This window comes from Anomaloglossus baeobatrachus, chromosome 1, assembly GCF_048569485.1.
Source record: "Anomaloglossus baeobatrachus isolate aAnoBae1 chromosome 1, aAnoBae1.hap1, whole genome shotgun sequence".
Lineage (NCBI taxonomy): Eukaryota > Metazoa > Chordata > Amphibia > Anura > Aromobatidae > Anomaloglossus > Anomaloglossus baeobatrachus.
In genome coordinates, this window is record NC_134353.1 from 756,994,168 (window position 1) to 757,013,959 (window position 19,792).

At 42.4% G+C, this 19,792-nt stretch overlaps 1 protein-coding gene across 3 annotated transcripts in view; it reads left to right on the forward strand.

Moving 5' to 3' along the window:
• Positions 1 to 19,792, forward strand: part of WSCD2 (WSC domain containing 2) — a 685,960-nt gene that overhangs the window by 128,682 nt on the left and 537,486 nt on the right. For all 3 annotated transcript variants that reach the window (XM_075324018.1, XM_075324011.1, XM_075324026.1), the window contains one exon: positions 18,355 to 18,441. The gene's annotated coding sequence lies outside the window, so the exon portion shown is untranslated. The remainder of the gene's footprint in view (positions 1 to 18,354; positions 18,442 to 19,792) is intronic.

The following is a 19,792-nucleotide window of genomic DNA, read 5'->3' on the forward strand; positions in this document are numbered from 1 at the left end:
AGACAATGGCGTGCTGGAGGAAAATGTCCGTTTTTATAATGCAGGGACATGTGACATGGACATCCTAACACACATGCCGTTGCTTCTCTGGCTAAAAGTCCACTTAGCTGTGTGTGTGTCTGGGATTGGCTGACTTGCTGGCCCGCCCCACTACACGCGCGCGCTTAGGGAAGGAAGACAAGGAAAAAAAAAATGGCGTTCGCCATTATACATACAGCAGTGATCTGAATGCGCTGTTCCCGCACACTATACGCTGAAATTTCATGATAGTGTGAGTCACAGAGTGACTTACACTATTACAGCGGAAAGCCAGCTAGGAATTAGCTGGTCTTTTTGCTGCTAGAACCGTTCTCGAACGTATCTAGAACTATTGAGCTTTAGCAAAAAGCTCGAGTTCTAGTTCGATCTAGAACAGCCCCCAAAATCACTCGAGCCGCGAACTGGAGAACCTCGAACCGCAAACCGCGCTCAACTCTAGCCCTTATACATATTAGATGGTCATTTTGTGCCCAATCAAATCTGTTGCAGCATGGGAGTAATTGTAACTACTGCTATGGCGCCCATTCAGATTCAGGAAAATAATTTATTTCTTTACTGCCATCAAGATCCTTTATTGGAATAATGAATTTATATTCATATATTACAAAAATGTGCATTCACCAAAATGCAGATTTTTGTAATTTGTTTCTGTCACGGGTGTGTCACGGGTGACAGACAGTCTGTGGTTTATAGCAATAGAAGGTCACAGCATTTAGCTGCGCCAAATGCTCCCTGAAATTCTATTGTTCCTACTGTTAGTATTCATTGCATTAGGTACCTTTCCTGATGAGTTTTCATCTTTCCCTCTTTAGGACCCAGCAGACCCCTCCTTCCATCTAGCAGCTGATTATCAGTATTCTCCGTGTGCTTAAATACTCCCATCTTCCCTGGACTGATGCTAGTGATATTACTCAGTTCATTCAATCTCTGGTTGCAAGCAGGAGGCTTGTACTCATCTATGGTATCATTGCTGAAACTTTGCTGAACTTCTACTTGAGTCACCTATGGATAAGTAGTTCATGCATTTTCCCTCCATGTGTCCTCCATATGACTTCTCTAGTGTTTAGTCGATGTAGACTCAATCCTTATTTAGAGTCAGGAATCCAGTTCAGTGCCTATCTAGGGTGGTGAGAGACCCACGAGACCAGCGGTAGGCTTAGTTAGGGGTCTTCATCTCTCCCTTCCCTACATGCGTGGTTTTCCTTCCCTTCCCTTTCGACGTTCGCTTGGTACTTCCCCTTACCAAGTGTGACAGTTTCCTTATGGATTTAGCAAAATGGAGGCTGTTGGCCGCCACTTATTGAAATGTTAGTCATCAAAAGGTTAGTATTAATAAATACTTATACTATATACAGTACAGACCAAAGGTTTGGACACACCTTTTCATTCAAAGAGTCTTTATTTTCATGACTCTGAAAATTGTAGATTCACATTGAAGGCATCAAAACTATGAATTAACACATGTGGAATGAAATACTTAACAAAAAAGTGTGAAACAACTGAAAATATGTCTTATATTCTAGGTTCTGCAAAGTAGCCACGTTTTGCTTTGATTACTGCTTTGCACACTCTTGGCATTCTCTTGATGAGCTTCAAGAGGTCGTCACCGGAAATGGTCTTCACTTCACAGGTGTGCCCTGTCAGTTTTAATAAATGGGATTTCTTGCCTTATAAATGGGGTTGGGACCATCAGTTGTGTTGTGCAGAAGTCTGGTGAATACACAGCTGATAGTCCTAATGAATAGACTGTTAGAATATGTATTATGGCAAGAAAAAAGCAGCTAAGTAACGAAAAATGAGTGGCCATCATTACTTTAAGAAATGAAGGTCAGTCAGTCCGAAAAATTTGGAAAACTTTGAAAGTGTCCCCAAGTGCAGTGGCAAAAACCATCAAATGCTACAAAGAAACTGGCTCACATGAGGACTGCCCCAGGAAAGGAAGACCAAGAGTCATCTCTGCTGCAGAGTATAAGTTTATCCGAGTCACCAGCCTCAAAAATCGCATGTTAACAGCAGCTCAGATTAGAGACCAGGTCAATGCCACACAGAGTTCTAGCAGCAGACACATCTCTAGAACAATTGTTAAGAGGAGACTTTGTGCAGCAGGCCTTCATGGTAAAATAGCTGCTAGGAAACCACTGCTAAGGAGAGGCAACAAGCAAAAGAGGCTTGATTGGGCTAAAGAACATAATGAATGGACATTAGACCAGTAGAAATCTGTGCTTTGGTCTGATAAGTCCAAATTTGAGATCTTTGGATCCAACCACCGTGTCTTTGTGCGACACAGAAAAGGTGAACAGATGGACTCTACATGCCTGGTTCCCACTGTGAAGCATGAAGGAGGAGGTGTGATGGTGTGGGGGTGCTTTGCTGGTGACACTGTTGGGGATTTATTCAAAATTGAAGGCATACTGAACCAGAATGGGTACCACAGCATCTTGCAGCGGCATGCTATTCCATCCGGTTTGCATTTTAGTTGAACCATCATTTATTTTTCAACAGGTCAATGACCCCAAAGACACCTCCAGGCTGTGTAAGGGCTATTTGACTAAGAAGGAGAGTGATGGGGTGCTATGCCAGATGACCTGGCCTCCACATTCACCAGACCTGAACCCAATCGAGATGGTTTGGGGTGAGCTGGACTGCTGAGTGAAGGCAAAAGGGCCAACATGTGCTGAGCATCTCTGGGAACTCCTTCAAGACTGTTGGAAGACTATTTCAGGTGACTACCTCTTGAAGCTCATCAAGAGAATGCCAAGAGTGTGCAAAGCAGTAATCAAAGCAAAACGTGGCTACTTTGAAGAACCTAGAATATAAGACTAAAGGCCGCTTTACACGCTGTGATATCATTACCGATATCGCTAGCGTGCATACCCACCCCCATCGGTTGTGCGACACGGTCAAATCGCTGCCCGTGGCGCACAATATCGCTCAGACCCGTCACACTACTTACCTGTTTAGCGATGTCAATTTGACCGGCGAACTGCCTCCTTTCTAAGGAGGTGATTCATTCGGCGTCACAGCGACGTCACTAAGCGGCCACCCAATAGAAGCGGAGGGGCGGAGATGAGCGGGACGTAACATACCGCCCACCTCCTTCCTTCCTCATTGACGGCGGCCGCAGGTAAGGTGAGGTTCCTCGTTCCTGCGGTGTCACACATAGCGATGTGTGCTGCCGCAGAAACGACGAACTACATCGTACACGCAGCAGCAACGATAATTGGGAATAGGGGGCATGTCACCGATTAGCGATTTTGAACGTTTTTGCGATGATTCAAAATCGCTCATAGGTGTCGCACGCAACTACGTCGCTAAAGCGGCCGGATGTGCGTCACCAATTCCGTGAACCCAACAAGATCGCTTGAGCGATGTCATAGCGTGTAAAGTGGCCTTTATTATCAATTGTTTCACACTTTTTTGTTAAGTATTTCACTCCATATGCTAGTTAATTCATAGTTTTGATGCCATCAATGTGAATCTACAATTTTCAGAGTCATGAAAATTAAGAAAACTCTTTGAATGAGAAGGTGTGTGCAAACTTTTGGTCTGTACTATATATATATATATATATATATATATATATATATATATATACAGTTAGGTCCAGAAATATTTGGACAGTGACACAATTTTCGCGAGTTGGGCTCTGCATGCCACCACATTGGATTTGAAATGAAACCTCTACAACAGAATTCAAGTGCAGATTGTAACGTTTAATTTGAAGGTTTGAACAAAAATATCTGATAGAAATTGTAGGAATTGTACACATTTCTTTACAAACACTCCACATTTTAGGAGGTCAAAAGTAATTGGACAAATAAACCAAACCCAAACAAAATATTGTTATTTTCAATATTTTGTTGCGAATCCTTTGGAGGCAATCACTGCCTTAAGTCTGGAACCCATGGACATCACCAAACGCTGGGTTTCCTCCTTCTTAATGCTTTGCCAGGCCTTTACAGCCGCAGCCTTCAGGTCTTGCTTGTTTGTGGGTCTTTCCGTCTTAAGTCTGGATTTGAGCAAGTGAAATGCATGCTCAATTGGGTTAACATCTGGTGATTGACTTGGCCATTGCAGAATGTTTCGCTTTTTTGCACTCATGAACTCCTGGGTAGCTTTGGCTGTATGCTTGGGGTCATTGTCCATCTGTACTATGAAGCGCCGTCCGATCAACTTTGCGGCATTTGGCTGAATCTGGGCTGAACGTATATCCCGGTACACTTCAGAATTCATCCGGCTACTCTTGTCTGCTGTTATGTCATCTATAAACACAAGTGACCCAGTGCCATTGAAAGCCATGCATGCCCATGCCATCACGTTGCCTCCACCATGTTTTACAAAGGATGTGGTGTGCCTTGGATCATGTGCCGTTCCCTTTCTTCTCCAAACTTTTTTCTTCCCATCATTCTGGTACAGGTTGATCTTGGTCTCATCTGTCCATAGAATACTTTTCCAGAACTGAGCTGGCTTCATGAGGTGTTTTTCAGCAAATTTAACTCTGGCCTGTCTATTTTTGGAATTGATGAATGGTTTGCATCTAGATGTGAACCCTTTGTATTTACTTTCATGGAGTCTTCTCTTTACTGTTGACTTAGAGACAGATACACCTACTTCACTGAGAGTGTTCTGGACTTTAGTTGATGTTGTGAACGGGTTCTTCTTCACCAAAGAAAGTATGCGGCGGTCATCCACCACTGTTGTCATCCGTGGACGCCCAGGCCTTTTTGAGTTCCCAAGCTCACCAGTCAATTCCTTTTTTCTCAGAATGTACCCGACTGTTGATTTTGCTACTCCAAGCATGTCTGCTATCTCTCTGATGGATGTTTTCTTTTTTTTCAGCCTCATGATGTTCTGCTTCACCTCAATTGAGAGTTCCTTAGACCGCATGTTGTCTGGTCACAGCAACAGCTTCCAAATGCAAAACCACACACCTGTAATCAACCCCAGACCTTTTAACTACTTCATTGATTACAGGTTAACGAGGGAGACGCCTTCAGAGTTAATTGCAGCCCTTAGAGTCCCTTGTCCAATTACTTTTGGTCCCTTGAAAAAGAGGAGGCTATGCATTACAGAGCTATGATTCCTAAACCCTTTCTCCGATTTGGATGTGAAAACTCTCATATTGCAGCTGGGAGTGTGCACTTTCAGCCCATATTATATATATAATTGTATTTCTGAACATGTTTTTGTAAACAGCTAAAATAACAAAACTTGTGTCACTGTCCAAATATTTCTGGACCTAACTGTGTATATATATATATATATATATATATATATATATATATATATATATATATATATATATATATATATAGTATATATACTTTATATACTAAAAGTATGTACTGCAGCTTGTAAAATAGATTGGGATTACAACTGTTGCTGTACTTTGTTTATCATGCCATCTTTACCTTTGTCTCTTAGGCTATGTGCGCACCTTGCGTAAATTCATGCAGTTACGCTGCGCTTTGTAGCGCAGCGTAACTGCATGCGTCCTGCGTCCCCTGCACAGTCTATGGAGATTGTGCAGGGGCCGTGCGCACGTGGCATATTACAACGCAGCGCTTCGGCTACTGCCGAAGCGCTGCGTAAAAAGAAGTGACATGTCACTTCTTCCGTGCGCTTTGCCGGCAGCTCCTGCTCTGTCTATGGCAGGAGCTGCAGGCAGAGCGCACGTTCTCGCCGGCACCATGTGCCTCAGAACGGAGCTTTTCAGCTGTGCTCTGAAGCGCACCTTTTACGGTGCTGGGCTAGTACGCAACGTGCGCACATACCCTTATATGTGAGATGGGAGGGAGTTGTGACTTACCTACTCCCTACCTTGCACTTTAGCTCCTCTGTTTTTATCCCATATTGTTTTACATGTAGTTTTTTGATTAATAAAATTCTGGTTGAACTGTTACTCAGTAGTTTCTATAATATTAATTTTGAGCAGAATTAATTTCAACCTATTGGTTTGGCCCTCCACACCAGTCATGGTCTCTCATGTGGCCCCTCAGTTAAAGGAGTTGTCTGACATTAGCTTAACAAAAAATTTTGAGTTTATCTGTGCTGTATTGTCATATAAATCACACCTACATTGTTATTTTTTGTTTTCTAACTTTTGTTCCTCTTGAATTATCCCTTTATTCTCTGCAGCTCTTGTTTACATTCAGATCCAGCAAATATGACTACTTCCTGTGCTAAACCTCAGTCAGAGCTGTCACCACCCACCCCAGTGTCCAGCCTCAGTGTCCAGCCCCACCCCAGTGTCCAGCCTCGCCCCCTGCCCGCCACCTGCACACACATTCCATGTCAGTATTCTTCCCCAGCACCTGACCTGGTATCACTACAGCATTGCAAATAACAGCCCCACATCGGGCTCTGCACCGCACACGCACACCTATGGCTCTGTACCGCACACGCACACATATGGCTCTGTACCGCACACGCACACATATGGCTCTGTACCGCACACGCACACATATGGCTCTGCACCGCACATGCACACATATGGCTCTGCACCGTACATGCACACATATGGCTCTGCACCGCACACATATGGCTCTGTACCGCACACGCACACATATGGCTCTGCACCGCACACGCACACATATGGCTCTGTACCGCACACACACACATATGGCTCTGTACCGCACACGCACACATATGGCTCTGCACCGCACATGCACACATATGGCTCTGCACCGCACACATATGGCTCTGTACCGCACACGCACACATATGGCTCTGCACCGCACACGCACACATATGGCTCTGCACCGCACACGCACACATATGGCTCTGCACACGCACACATATGGCTCTGCAACCCCCCCATCCCCATCCCCATCCCCATCGGGAACACATGTGGAGTACATACTCACCTGTCCTCGGTCCCCGCCGCTCCTGCACGTTCGTGCGCTGTCTGTGCTCTCTTCAGCACAGTAGTGACGTCACCACTGTGCTGAAGAGAGCACAGACAGCGGGAGGGACAGTGATGAGAAGCTGCGCTGCGCTGCTTCTCATCAGCACTTTCAAATGTACCGGCATCGGTGATCTGTGATGCCGGTACATTTGAATGTGCGATCCTGGGCAGGGGCCCGGTGCTGGTGCTGACACCACGGCAGCTGCCGCCAGGCCCCGCCCCCAGATCATGGACCCCACAGCAGTGCAGGGGGAGGTTACTGGAGGTGCGGGGGAATGTGTGGGAGGGTGCAGGGAAGGGGGGCGTGGCTCATCACACTGTAGACACCCAGCAGGGAGGCGACAAGCTGTTCCCCATTTGCATGTCAACATGGCCCTGCCCATGTAGACATGAAATGACCGGAAGCAGAAAAATCGCGGCAGGAGCGGTCACATGACCGCTCTGAGCCGGGGGAGAGGGGCTGACAGCAGGGCAGGTAAGTGGTCTCTATCTACTTACCTGCCCCAATGTAGCCCAATAGGGAAATAAAAAAAAAAATGTCAAAGAAGCCGGATAACCCCTTTAAATTAATTGCCCACCCTATAGTGTTCTATGAACTCTAAAAATGGGGCATTAATAGGATATTAATGAATGCCTTTGTCTTTTCTAAATAATCAATGCAGACTACTTTTTGCTCTGACACTGGAACGATGTGCCATAGGAATGAGCGGAGAACAGGAGTGCTATTTTAATGTTGTGTTTAAGCTATCAGATTTACAATAATGGGTTGGTTGCGTGTCAAAAATCGAAACTCTCTATCTGCTTGATTACTACCCTGCCATCTCTTACCCACACAGTGTAGTATTCTCTGTAAAATCAAGCAATTATGCCTGATGCAAAGTTATACTGCCTATTGACAGAATAACCACGTGGAAAGATAATGCCAGATATAGATCTTGTTCAGTCAGTTTTATGGCCATTATAAATATTATTTTATGTAGAAAATATTCTAAAACTAATCGTGCCATTTTTTTGCAATATATTTAATACAATTCTGACATAGAATGTTGCACAATTATTATTTGTATATCAGGTATTGAGAATATTCAAAGCAAGAAGGCCTGCGGAGATACCATCACATGTTTCTCAACGCTGGCAGGAAACTAGCCAGGTCTTTCACCGGGAAGGAACAACCATGGGAAGGGCAGTCTCCAGTCAAGGAGACCACCTATACCAAACATGTTATCCATCCACAGACAGCCGTTTCGGGGTATTTGCCCCTCATCAGTGTGGAGTAGGAATCTGGCTAGTGGGACATTGCCTAGTAAAAGACTATGTGAGCAAGGATGGTTGACCTTAGGGAGATCAACATCCACCACTACAGAGACACCATCACATGTTTCTCAACGCGGGTTCACTCCACACTGATGAGGGGCAAATACCCCGAAACGGCTGTCTGTGGATGGATACCATGTTTGGCATAGGTGGTCTCCTTGACTGGAGACTGCCCTTCCCGTGGTTGTTCCTTCCCGGTGAAAGACCTGGCTAGTTTCCTGCCAGCGTTGAGAAACATGTGATGGTGTCTCCGCAGGCCTTCTTGCTTTGAATATTTCCCAGGGGGCATTGCTCTAGAATCACTGCGTTGAGAAACACGTGATGGTGTCTCCGCAGTGGTGGATGTTGATCTCCCTAAGGTCAACCTTCCTTGCTCACAAGGTATTGAGAATAAACATAGATGTCCTGTAATAAAAATGTCCTTCAGGTATAGGGTTAACTTGCAGGTAAACAGCCTTTAAATCTTAAGTGGCTGTAGACAAAAAATGAAAATCACAGAAGAATATTCCTAAAATTTTTTACCTTTATTGATTATCAGCATGTTAAAAATTTTGAAAAATAGGATTATTATATATATTATACCCTTAGGGGTACTTTGCACACTACGATATTGCAGGTGCAATGTCGGTGAGGTCAAATCGAAAGTGACGCACATCCGGCGTCGCTGTCAATATCGTAGTGTGTAAATCCTTGATGATACGATTAACGAGCGCAAAAGCGTCGTAATCGTATCATCAGTGTAGTGTCCAACATTTCTATAATGTAGCTGCAGCGACGGTACGATGTTGTTCCTTGTTCCCCTGCGGCAGCACACATCACTGTGTGAGAAGCCGCAGGAGCGAGGAACATCTCCTACCTGCGTCACCGCGGCTCACACCGGATATGCGGAAGGACGAAGGTCGGCGGGATGTTTATGTCCTGCTCATCTCCGCCCCTCCGCTTCTATTGGCCGTCTGCCGTGTGACGTTGCTGTGAGGGGAAGAACCCATTTAGGGACAATAAAGAGTGCAAAGTTCAACCTCAGATGAGTGTTTAGGGGTCACCCATACCCTCTCCCCCTATTGCCAGGGCCCCTTGTACCTGTTTCCTTTCCCTTTGCACTGCATGCTGGGCATCATCCTGCCCTGGTGTTACAGCGGCTACAGGAGGAAATGAACTGATGTCTTCCCAGGATCCGCTGGCTTTCAGACATAGAGGTGTGCAGTGAGTGGCTCATAGGAGGAAATAAATTTTCTCCCTGTAGCCATACTTCCAGTAAGGCAACTGAGTAGCATTGTAACTGTTTACCCTCAGATTAACCCAATATCTGCACACAAATAGCATTTTTTCATGTGACAGTTTTCTTTAAAGTCTATAAAAGCTTTTGATTTTACTTTTATTATCTCTCTATCTGAAATAACAAAAAAGGGATAAAAGAGTCATGATATTATTTACCTATACAAAGATTATATAGGTGTTCTTATCACTTTTCCTGACACCTCTTCCCAGGTGATTTTCTGTTTCTGGTACTGTCCTTTCTTAGATTTCTTTCTTAAACTACAAGACAGGTCTTTGTACTGCTGTCATTGTAATGATCAGTAGAACAAATTGCGCTCAAGCTCTTTGGTTACACTAAAGCCAAGGAGAATACGTGATACCTTCTGTGAACGTTCAGCCTCTTGATAACTGTCTTAAACAGCAAAAACAACACTATGTTTAGCCGGTATTTTTGGTAAGCTAGCTTTTTTCCTCCACCTAAAGTATTCAAAACAAGATTTAAGACTTTAAGTCCCAACTTTTTTTTATGATGTACATTTTGTTTGCAGGCAAAGTAAATGAACATTTTCTGATGTGGGTCAAATATATCATAATGTATTATGCATGAGCAGATGCACATAATGACTCAGCTAATGCTTGGCATACTCACATTGTTGCAGCGGGCATGGTATCACTCCTAAATGCACCTGCTCCTTTTAACATTTGCTTATATGTATAGTACCACCAATTCCGTACTTAGTTTGACTTAAAATTCAGATAAAAATCCCTTCCACTATATCGGTGACTGATATATGGATTAATTTAATAAAGATTAAAATAGTTTAAATCAAACAACTTAAATTACATTTCTTTGTCTTTTGAGTTTAAAGCAAATCACAGGAATAAGAAATGCTTTCAGAGGTAGACATCTTCCAGAAGGCCAATGAGATATATATATAACTACAAAATTATGAATGCAAAATATGTCACTATCACTCTGGGGAATCTTTTAGACTAGCTATTTCTAATCTTGGTTCGTTCGCTGTTAATACATTAATATATTACTGAATATGTATGTATTGTATGTTAACTGATAGCAAGCTGCTTAAGTAATTATTCAAAATAGTCAGTAAATGGCAAAATGGGTATCAAGGTCAAAATTAATAGAAGAATCTAACAGGCGTGTATGACCCTGATTCATCATTTTGTATTTTTTAAGTCACTTTTCTTTTTTCCCATGTGGCATTAGTTGTCTTTTTTTAAGCCAAATGCATCAAAATGACAGCCGCGATTCCTGAATTTGCACAAAATATAGAATAATCCTAATTCATGTCTTGAATTGTTTTTGTGACTTTTGGTGCAAAATTTTGGGTGTTCTCAAAATCACATGTGGGGGACTGGAGTGGAGTTGCACCAAATTTTACGACATTTTCAAATATCACAATTCATGGAAATTGGGAAATTGATGGCTAAAATATCTGGAAAATAGTAAAACAACAAACAAACAGGCAAGCACATATAAAAAAAAATGTGCTAATAGAATAATGAATTGCAATGAATTGTGCGAAAAGAACACAAAATTAGACAAAAAAACAACAAGCCAAAGGCAAGATGATATGGGGTTTTAAAAGAAATTTGTAATGTAAAAAAATAAACCTGCAGATATGGGATAATTTGCAGATTTATAGCATTCTGACGCCGTGTGGTCAATGAGAGCCCTGCTGCCAGGAGGAAATTATCCCCCCCCCCCCCCCCCCGCAGCCTCAGGTTTTCAATCATAGGGGTGCGGTGAGAGGCAACAGTAACCACGTCCCCGGCACTGACTGACAACTGGCTCAGCAGTGCATCAGTACGGAGCCGGCTTTCAGAACGTTATTAACCTGCAGACTTTTTTTTTACATTTAATTTAGTAATCGCCAAATTACAATGGTCTCATTATTCTTAACATTCCACAGCCTTTTGTTTTTTGATAAAGCAATAGGAACGTTTTCTTCAACCATTTGCTAAGAATTAGTTTGGTAATGATATTATACCTTGGGCCTTCACAAGAACCAGAGCGCTAGACCAACTTTTATTTCTGCACCTTTTCTATACCACTGGTAATTCTCTTTATAGGCATTATACTATTATATTATCCTTCACTTGTTCCAGGTTTACTGTTGTCTAAATACAGTTAGGTCCATAAATATTTGGACAGTGACACAAGTTTTGTTATTTTAGCTGTTTACAAAAACATGTTCAGAAATACAATTATATATATAATATGGGCTGAAAGTGCACACTCCCAGCTGCAATATGAGAGTTTTCACATCCAAATCGGAGAAAGGGTTTAGGAATCATAGCTCTGTAATGCATAGCCACCTCTTTTTCAAGGGACCAAAAGTAATTGGACAAGGGACTCTAAGGGCTGCAATTAACTCTGAAGGCGTCTCCCTCGTTAACCTGTAATCAATGTAGTAGTTAAAAGGTCTGGGGTTGATTACAGGTGTGTGGTTTTGCATTTGGAAGTTGTTGCTGTGACCAGACAACATGCGGTCTAAGGAACTCTCAATTGAGGTGAAGCAGAACATCCTGAGGCTGAAAAAAAAGAAAAAATCCATCAGAGAGATAGCAGACATGCTTCGAGTAGCAAAATCAACAGTCGGGTACATTCTGAGAAAAAAGGAATTGACTGGTGAGCTTGGGAACTCAAAAAGGCCTGGGCGTCCACGGATGACAACAGTGGTGGATGATCGCCGCATACTTTCTTTGGTGAAGAAGAACCCGTTCACAACATCAACTGAAGTCCAGAACACTCTCAGTGAAGTAGGTGTATCTGTCTCTAAGTCAACAGTAAAGAGAAGACTCCATGAAAGTAAATACAAAGGATTTACATCTAGATGCAAACCATTCATCAATTCCAAAAATAGACAGACCAGAGTTAAATTTGCTGAAAAACACCTCATGAAGCCAGCTCAGTTCTGGAAAAGTATTCTATGGACAGATGAGACCAAGATCAACCTGTACCAGAATGATGGGAAGAAAAAAGTTTGGAGAAGAAAGGGAACGGCACATGATCCAAGGCACACCACATCTTCTGTAAAACATGGTGGAGGCAATGTGATGGCATGGGCATGCATGGCTTTCAATGGCACTGGGTCACTTGTGTTTATTGATGACATAAAAGCAGACAAGAGTAGTCGGATGAATTCTGAAGTGTACCGGGATATACTTTCAGCCCAGATTCAGCCAAATGCCGCAAAGTTGATCGGACGGCGCTTCATAGTACAGATGGACAATGACCCCAAGCATACAGCCAAAGCTACCCAGGAGTTCATGAGTGCAAAAAAGTGGAACATTCTGCAATGGCCAAGTCAATCACCAGATCTTAACCCAATTGAGCATGCATTTCACTTGCTCAAATCCAGACTTAAGACGGAAAGACCCACAAACAAGCAAGACCTGAAGGCTGCAGCTGTAAAGACCTGGCAAAGCATTAAGAAGGAGGAAACCCAGCGTTTGGTGATGTCCATGGGTTCCAGACTTAAGGCAGTGATTGCCTCCAAAGGATTCGCAACAAAATATTGAAAATAAAAATATTTTGTTTGGGTTTGGTTTATTTGTCCAATTACTTTTGACCTCCTAAAATGTGGAGTGTTTATAAAGAAATGTGTACAATTCCTACAATTTCTATCAGATATTTTTGTTCAAACCTTCAGATTAAATGTTATAATCTGCACTTGAATTCTGTTGTAGAGATTTCATTTCAAATCCAATGTGGTGGCATGCAGAGCCCAACTCGCGAAAATTGTGTCACTGTCCAAATATTTCTGGACCTAACTGTATATTGTGCCGATTTCTACCTGTGACAGGGCAAATGGCTCCTAGAATTATTTGGTAAAAAGGACTGCACTGTGTGTATATTTGTATATTTTATAGATCTCTGAGAAAGCTCCTCCTGTCCTCGTTACAAAAAGAGTATTTGCTTGCCTTAATTGGCACTTTGTGACCTTTGAATTAGTATTATAGTAGTAATTACCACAGTGTGTGTATATATATATATATATATATATATATATATATATATATATATATATATACAGTACAGACCAAAAGTTTGGACATACCTTCTTATTCAAAGAGTTTTCTTTATTTTCAGGATTCTGAAAATTGTAGATTCACATTGAAGGCATCAAAACTATGAATTAAAACATGCGGCATGAAATACTTAAAAAAATGTGAAACAACTGAAAACATGTCTTATATTCTAGGTTCTTCAAAGTAGCCACCTTTTGCTTTCATTAGTACTTTGCACACTCTTGTTATTCCCCTGATGACCTTCAAGAGGTAGTCACCGGAAATGGTTTTCCAACAGTCTTGAAGGAGTTCCCAGAGATGTTTAGCACTTGTTGGCCCTTTTGCCTTCACTCTGCGGTCCAGCTCACCCCAAACCATCTCGATTGGGTTCAGGTCTGGTGACTGTGGAGGCCAGGTCATCTGGCGTAGCACCCCATCACTCTCCTTCTTAGTCAAATAGCCCTTACACAGCCTGGAGGTGTTCTTTAGCCCAAAGAAGTCTCTTCTGCTTGGTGCCTGTCCTTAGCAGTGGTTTCATAGCAGCTATTTTACCCTGAAGGCCTGCTGCACAAAGTCTCCTCTTAACAGTTGTTCTAGAGATGAGAAGGTGTGTCCAAACTTTTGGTCTGTACTGTATGTGTGTATATATATAAAGATTTCTGGGTCGCAGTAATTTATCCAGCTAGTCTCTAAAGGATTTATTGAAGGGCTTCATGACTGTGCTTTTCATCAGATGTCCGGATTAATGCATTTTAGGTTGAATAACAATAGACAAAGTTATTTTTTTAACACTTTTTCCTTATTATCCAGTTTCCAGCTTTATGTTGCAGCTTTCCAAGTATAAATGATTATGGAATAATATTTTGGCAGAAGGTCTTTTGGGGGGGACAGAACTTCCTACTACTTACTCTCTTCTAAAGGTTATTTCCTCAAATGACCAACTAAAAATAAACTATGTTTTACAAACACTCGATCCATCTATGCTTTATGTAGATATTCATTCTCTGCAGATACCTTAATCAGCTGTAGACGCTGTAAGTGGAAATTCTTAGTATGGATAATGTTCTTCTGTCTAAGATAAACCACATCCAGTTCCATTTACTTTGCATTAACCACATGACAAATGGTGATTGAAAGCTTCTCAATTGTGCTACTTAATAAGGGCAGAGTAATTTGTAGATAAGATTCCAATATGATTTATTAGCAGTTCAGGTGCTAAAGTCACACAGGCTGTTCCTGTAACACAGAGGAATGAAATATGTAACGATAGCACAAAATAATTAATTGGATAATACATCAATGAAACATGGTTACATGTATACATTATAATAGATAGATACAGTGCCTACAAGTAGTATTCAACCCCTGCAGATTTAGCAGGTTTACACATTCGGAATTAACTTGGCATTGTGACATTGGGACTGTAGATCAGCCTGGAAGTGTGAAATGCACTGCAGCAAAAAAGAATGTTATTTCTTTTTTTTTTTTTTTTAAATTGTGAAAAGTTTATTCAGAGGGTCATTTATTATTCAACCCCTCAAACCACCAGAATTCTGTTTGGTTCCCCTAAAGTATTAAGAAGTATTTCAGGCACAAAGAACAATGAGCTTCACATGTTTGGATTAATTATCTCTTTTTCCAGCCTTTTCTGACTAATTAAGACCCTCCCCAAACTTGTGAACAGCACTCATACTTGGTCAACATGGGAAAGACAAAGGAGCATTCCAAGGCCATCAGAGACAAGATCGTGGAGGGTCACAAGGCTGGCAAGGGGTACAACACCCTTTCCAAGGAGTTGGGCCTACCTGTCTCCACTGTTGGGTGCATCATCCGGAAGTGGAAGGCTTATGGAACTACTGTTAGCCTTCCACGGCCTGGACAGCCTTTGAAAGTTTCCACCCGTGCCGAGGCCAGGCTTGTCCGAAGAGTCAAGGCTAACCCAAGGACAACAACGAAGGAGCTCTGGGAAGATCTCATGGCAGTGGGGACATTGGTTTCAGTCAATACCATAAGCAACGTACTCCACCGCAATGGTCTCCGTTTCAGACGAGCCCGTGAGGTACCTTTACTTTCAAAGCGTCATGTCAAGGCTCGTCTACAGTTTGCTCATGATCACTTGGAGGACTCTGAGACAGACTGGTTCAAGGTTTTCTGGTCTGATGAGACCAAGATCGAGATCTTTGGTGCCAACCACACACGTGACGTTTGGAGACTGGATGGCACTGCATATGACCCCAAGAATACCATCCCTACAGTCAAGCATGGTGGTGGCAGCATCATGCTGTGGGGCTGTTTCTCAGCCAAGGGGCCTGGCCATCTGGTCCGCATCCATGGGAAGATGGATAGCACGGCCTACTTGGAGATTTTGGCCAAGAACCTCCGCTCCTCCATCAAGGATCTTAAGATGAGTCGTCATTTCATCTTCCAACAAGACAACGACCCAAAGCACACAGCCAAGAAAACCAAGGCCTGGTTCAAGAGGGAAAAAATCAAGGTGTTGCAGTGGCCTAGTCAGTCTCCTGACCTTAACCCAATTGAAAACTTGTGGAAGGAGCTCAAGATTAAAGTCCACATGAGACACCCAAAGAACCTAGATAACTTGGAGAAGATCTGCATGGAGGAGTGGGCCAAGATAACTCCAGAGACCTGTTCCGGCCTGATCAGGTCTTATAAGAGACGATTATTAGCTGTAATTGCAAACAAGGGTTATTCCACAAAATATTAAACCTAGGGGTTGAATAATAATTGACCCACACTTTTATGTTGAAAATTTATTAAAATTTAACTGAGCAACATAACTTGTTGGTTTGTAAGATTTATGCATCTGTTAATAAATCCTGCTCTGGTTTGAAGTTTGCAGGCTCTAACTTATTTGCATCTTATCAAACCTGCTAAATCTGCAGGGGATTGAATACTACTTGTAGGCACTGTAGATAAATAGATAGATAGATAGATAGATAGATAGATAGATAGATAGGTGGGATATGCAGCGCTGCTTACAGAGGACCTTAGAAAAAAACCCCTCAGCTTCCCTGATGCTGGAGTTATTTTTCTTTTTGTAATAATAACATTTGCTACTTTTCAATTCAATATGTGAAATTTCTGCAAACTTTGCATTTCTTCATAGTCTCATCTGGAGGAGGGTGGGCCTATTATTTTACCTCTTCTTCCCAGAAGCTGCCAATCACAGCTCAGTAGCTTGAGACCGCAAGATCAGCTGCTAAGCTGTGATTGGCAGCATCTGCGAGAGAGAGGTGAAAGTGCACGTCCACAGAGATGACTGAAGTTGGTCTGTGAGCAGACATTTCACAAATTGCGCTCCAAAATCAACAAATTTAAATATCTCGGCAATGGAGTGATTCCACATAAAATAGAATAGAGTAGCAGAATCAGAGACACCCAAGGATTTTTAGTTGGTGTGTAACTCAATTTAATAGTTAACCTATTCATATAATAATATTTATTTACTTATTTAGCAACATTAATTCCATAGCGCTTTGTATATATCAGCAAAACTGTCCCCATTGAGGTTCACAATTTAAGTTCCCTATCACTGTGTCTTTGGAGTGTGGGAGGAAACTGGAAAACCCGGAGGAGTTCCACGCAAACACGGGGAAAACATACAAAGTTGATGCAGATGTTGTCCTTGGTGAGATTTGAAACCAGGACCCTAATGCTGCAAGACTGCAGTGCTAACCACTGAGCCACCGTGCCCAGAGGTATCAATTGCACATGGATCCCTGTTATTGTAACAATCTGTTATGTCCTGGATTGTGGATACACTGCACCGGACTCCCCTGGAGGAGCAACCAAGAGCTAACCCCTGTACAGGGACTGTCTGGTCACCCCACCAGAGGGCCTAAATGCACGGTAGCTGGAACACAGGAGGTCCAAAGTCCAAGTCCACTTAAGGAGTGCAGGAGTCCAAGGGGATCCGTAAGGCAGAGAGGACGACTGGGACCAGGTTCAGGTGCCGCGTAGGAATAGCAGACGGGGGTCCAGGTCCAGTGAGACTTGCAGACTGAAGCACCAGGTAGGGTCGGGAATCGGTGACGGGTGCAGGCAGACGAGAGATGGCAGTATTCTCAGTACACAGTCACCGGACACTTTCTGGAAAAACCAAGTCAGGACCAGCGGACGGACTCTGTGGACAAGACAGTGTTAGTAACAAGATCAAGCACAAGGGGACCTGAGCACCTAGCTTAGAGAACACATTGATCAGGCGCCGCCCACATGGAAAGGGAAGTCTTATATACCCTGTCCCTGTAACATGTCATATGCTGCTTCAGGAGTGCTGGGCCTATAAGACTAGGTGAGTGGACGTGGCCCCGCCCTATACACATGCATGTGCCTAAGAATCAGAGTCAGACACAAGAGGTCAGGGACCGGACGCCGGAGAGCACGAGCGGGAGGGGCAGCCGTGACCGGTGGGCACGTGCACTGGATCAGTGGGTAAGGAGCAGTGCCGTGATGGTGAGACCGGATCAGTGGGTAAGGAGCGGTGCCATGACACCGGGAGCGGGACATAATCACTAATATGGTCACTGTGGTGTGATAAGTGAAATGTATAAGGCTACTTGTGAAGTGTAATTCGCATTAAAAGTAAGTTGGAACGTACATATACTAATACCAATTACAAGACATCAGCAACATCAGACATCATACAACATGAATAGTCTAGGATTACTTTAGGAATTGTCTAAATTTATGACACTTTTGATTAATGTCGGCCAATGTCTAGATCAATGTTAGTTATTATACCTGGACCAATATTTATTGTTTTTGTTTCTTTTATTTAACAGGATTTTATAGATGGGAGCACAAATAGAAAATTAATGAAATCCAAGTGGAAATATCGGTACAGTGTGTTAAGAACTTGATCTCAAAAGGTAATTATGTTTTTATTCTTTTATACTAGAACCTGCTTCATCACAGATGTCTGTATTGTGATTTAGGTGCCATACTGTCTTTAATATTTATGCTTCAATTAGAATGCTATCCATTCATTACAGACTCTCTCTTACACAGCCTGTGTCAAGTTACTTGTGTTTCATCTTAGAATAGCAGGTGGCTGTATCATTCAATTAAACGACTAGTTTATTCTTACTCTTGACCTCTCGGAGTGACTGGAAAGCCATAACACAGAGGGTATCAATATTATGTTTCTTGTTTTAGGTTTATTTTGTTATGTTATAACTTCAATGTTTAATGTGTAGTTAGAGGTTTAACCCCCAATACACATTATATGGCTCTCAGTCAAACAAAGCTTTGGTTGACCCTTTCGGCCACAGCCATTTTGGCCGCCTCTCCCATGCACCTTAGTACTCATCTCTGACAAGAGCTTATCTCTGAAAGAGCAAATCTATTGCTAGTCCTAAATTAGACATGCCTGATCAACATTTTCCCCCACAGTCAATTGGCTGGCACCGCCATACACATTAGAGTGTCATCCGAACCAGTTAATATCAGTGGGTGTGGGCGACATTAGTCTAATGTGTATAGATGCTGGGTCAGACATATTATTGGTGCAACCAGGTTCCCAAGAGGTAATGGGGCCCATTTCTACCTCCCAAGCAGGTGTAACTGTGCATTATGATGAGCAAAAGGCCCATTTACTGTTCTTCCACATGGGCCATCTTCTGTCTGTGTCCGCTAGTGTTTAGAAGGCTTTAGTTATGTATCACCTGATGTTAGGAAATGTACAGCTTGCCTCAGTGATCAATTTAGACTTTTTTCTCTGTAAATATTGTTTATTGTTTACACATGACAATATGTCTCTGCATCTAGCGATAAGATAAATGATAACTGACAGCGTGTAGTATTTCTAAACGTTTTCAAGCATATTTTATATACATTAATAGGATAGCTAGTTCATCAGGAAAGGAGAAAAATCAAATAAATGACACAATCCATAGATCGTATACGAAAACCCATCTTCCATTATGGTTAAGGTAGGAACAATTGTCATAGAAAGTCAATACTAGTCTGTATTGGTGTGTTATGTCGATGAGCAAATAAAATGGAGTGTCGTCTATACGGCCAAATGGTCATTTATTTTTCTTTATATAGTGCCATAATATTCCACAATGTTTTATAGACATAATTATTATTGTGCCCATTTGGGTTCCAAATCTGAACACCCTACCAGTATGTCTTTAGAGATTGGAAGATAACCCACACATCATGCAAAGAACATACAAACTCCTTGCAGATATTGTCCTTGGTGAGAATCAAACTCAG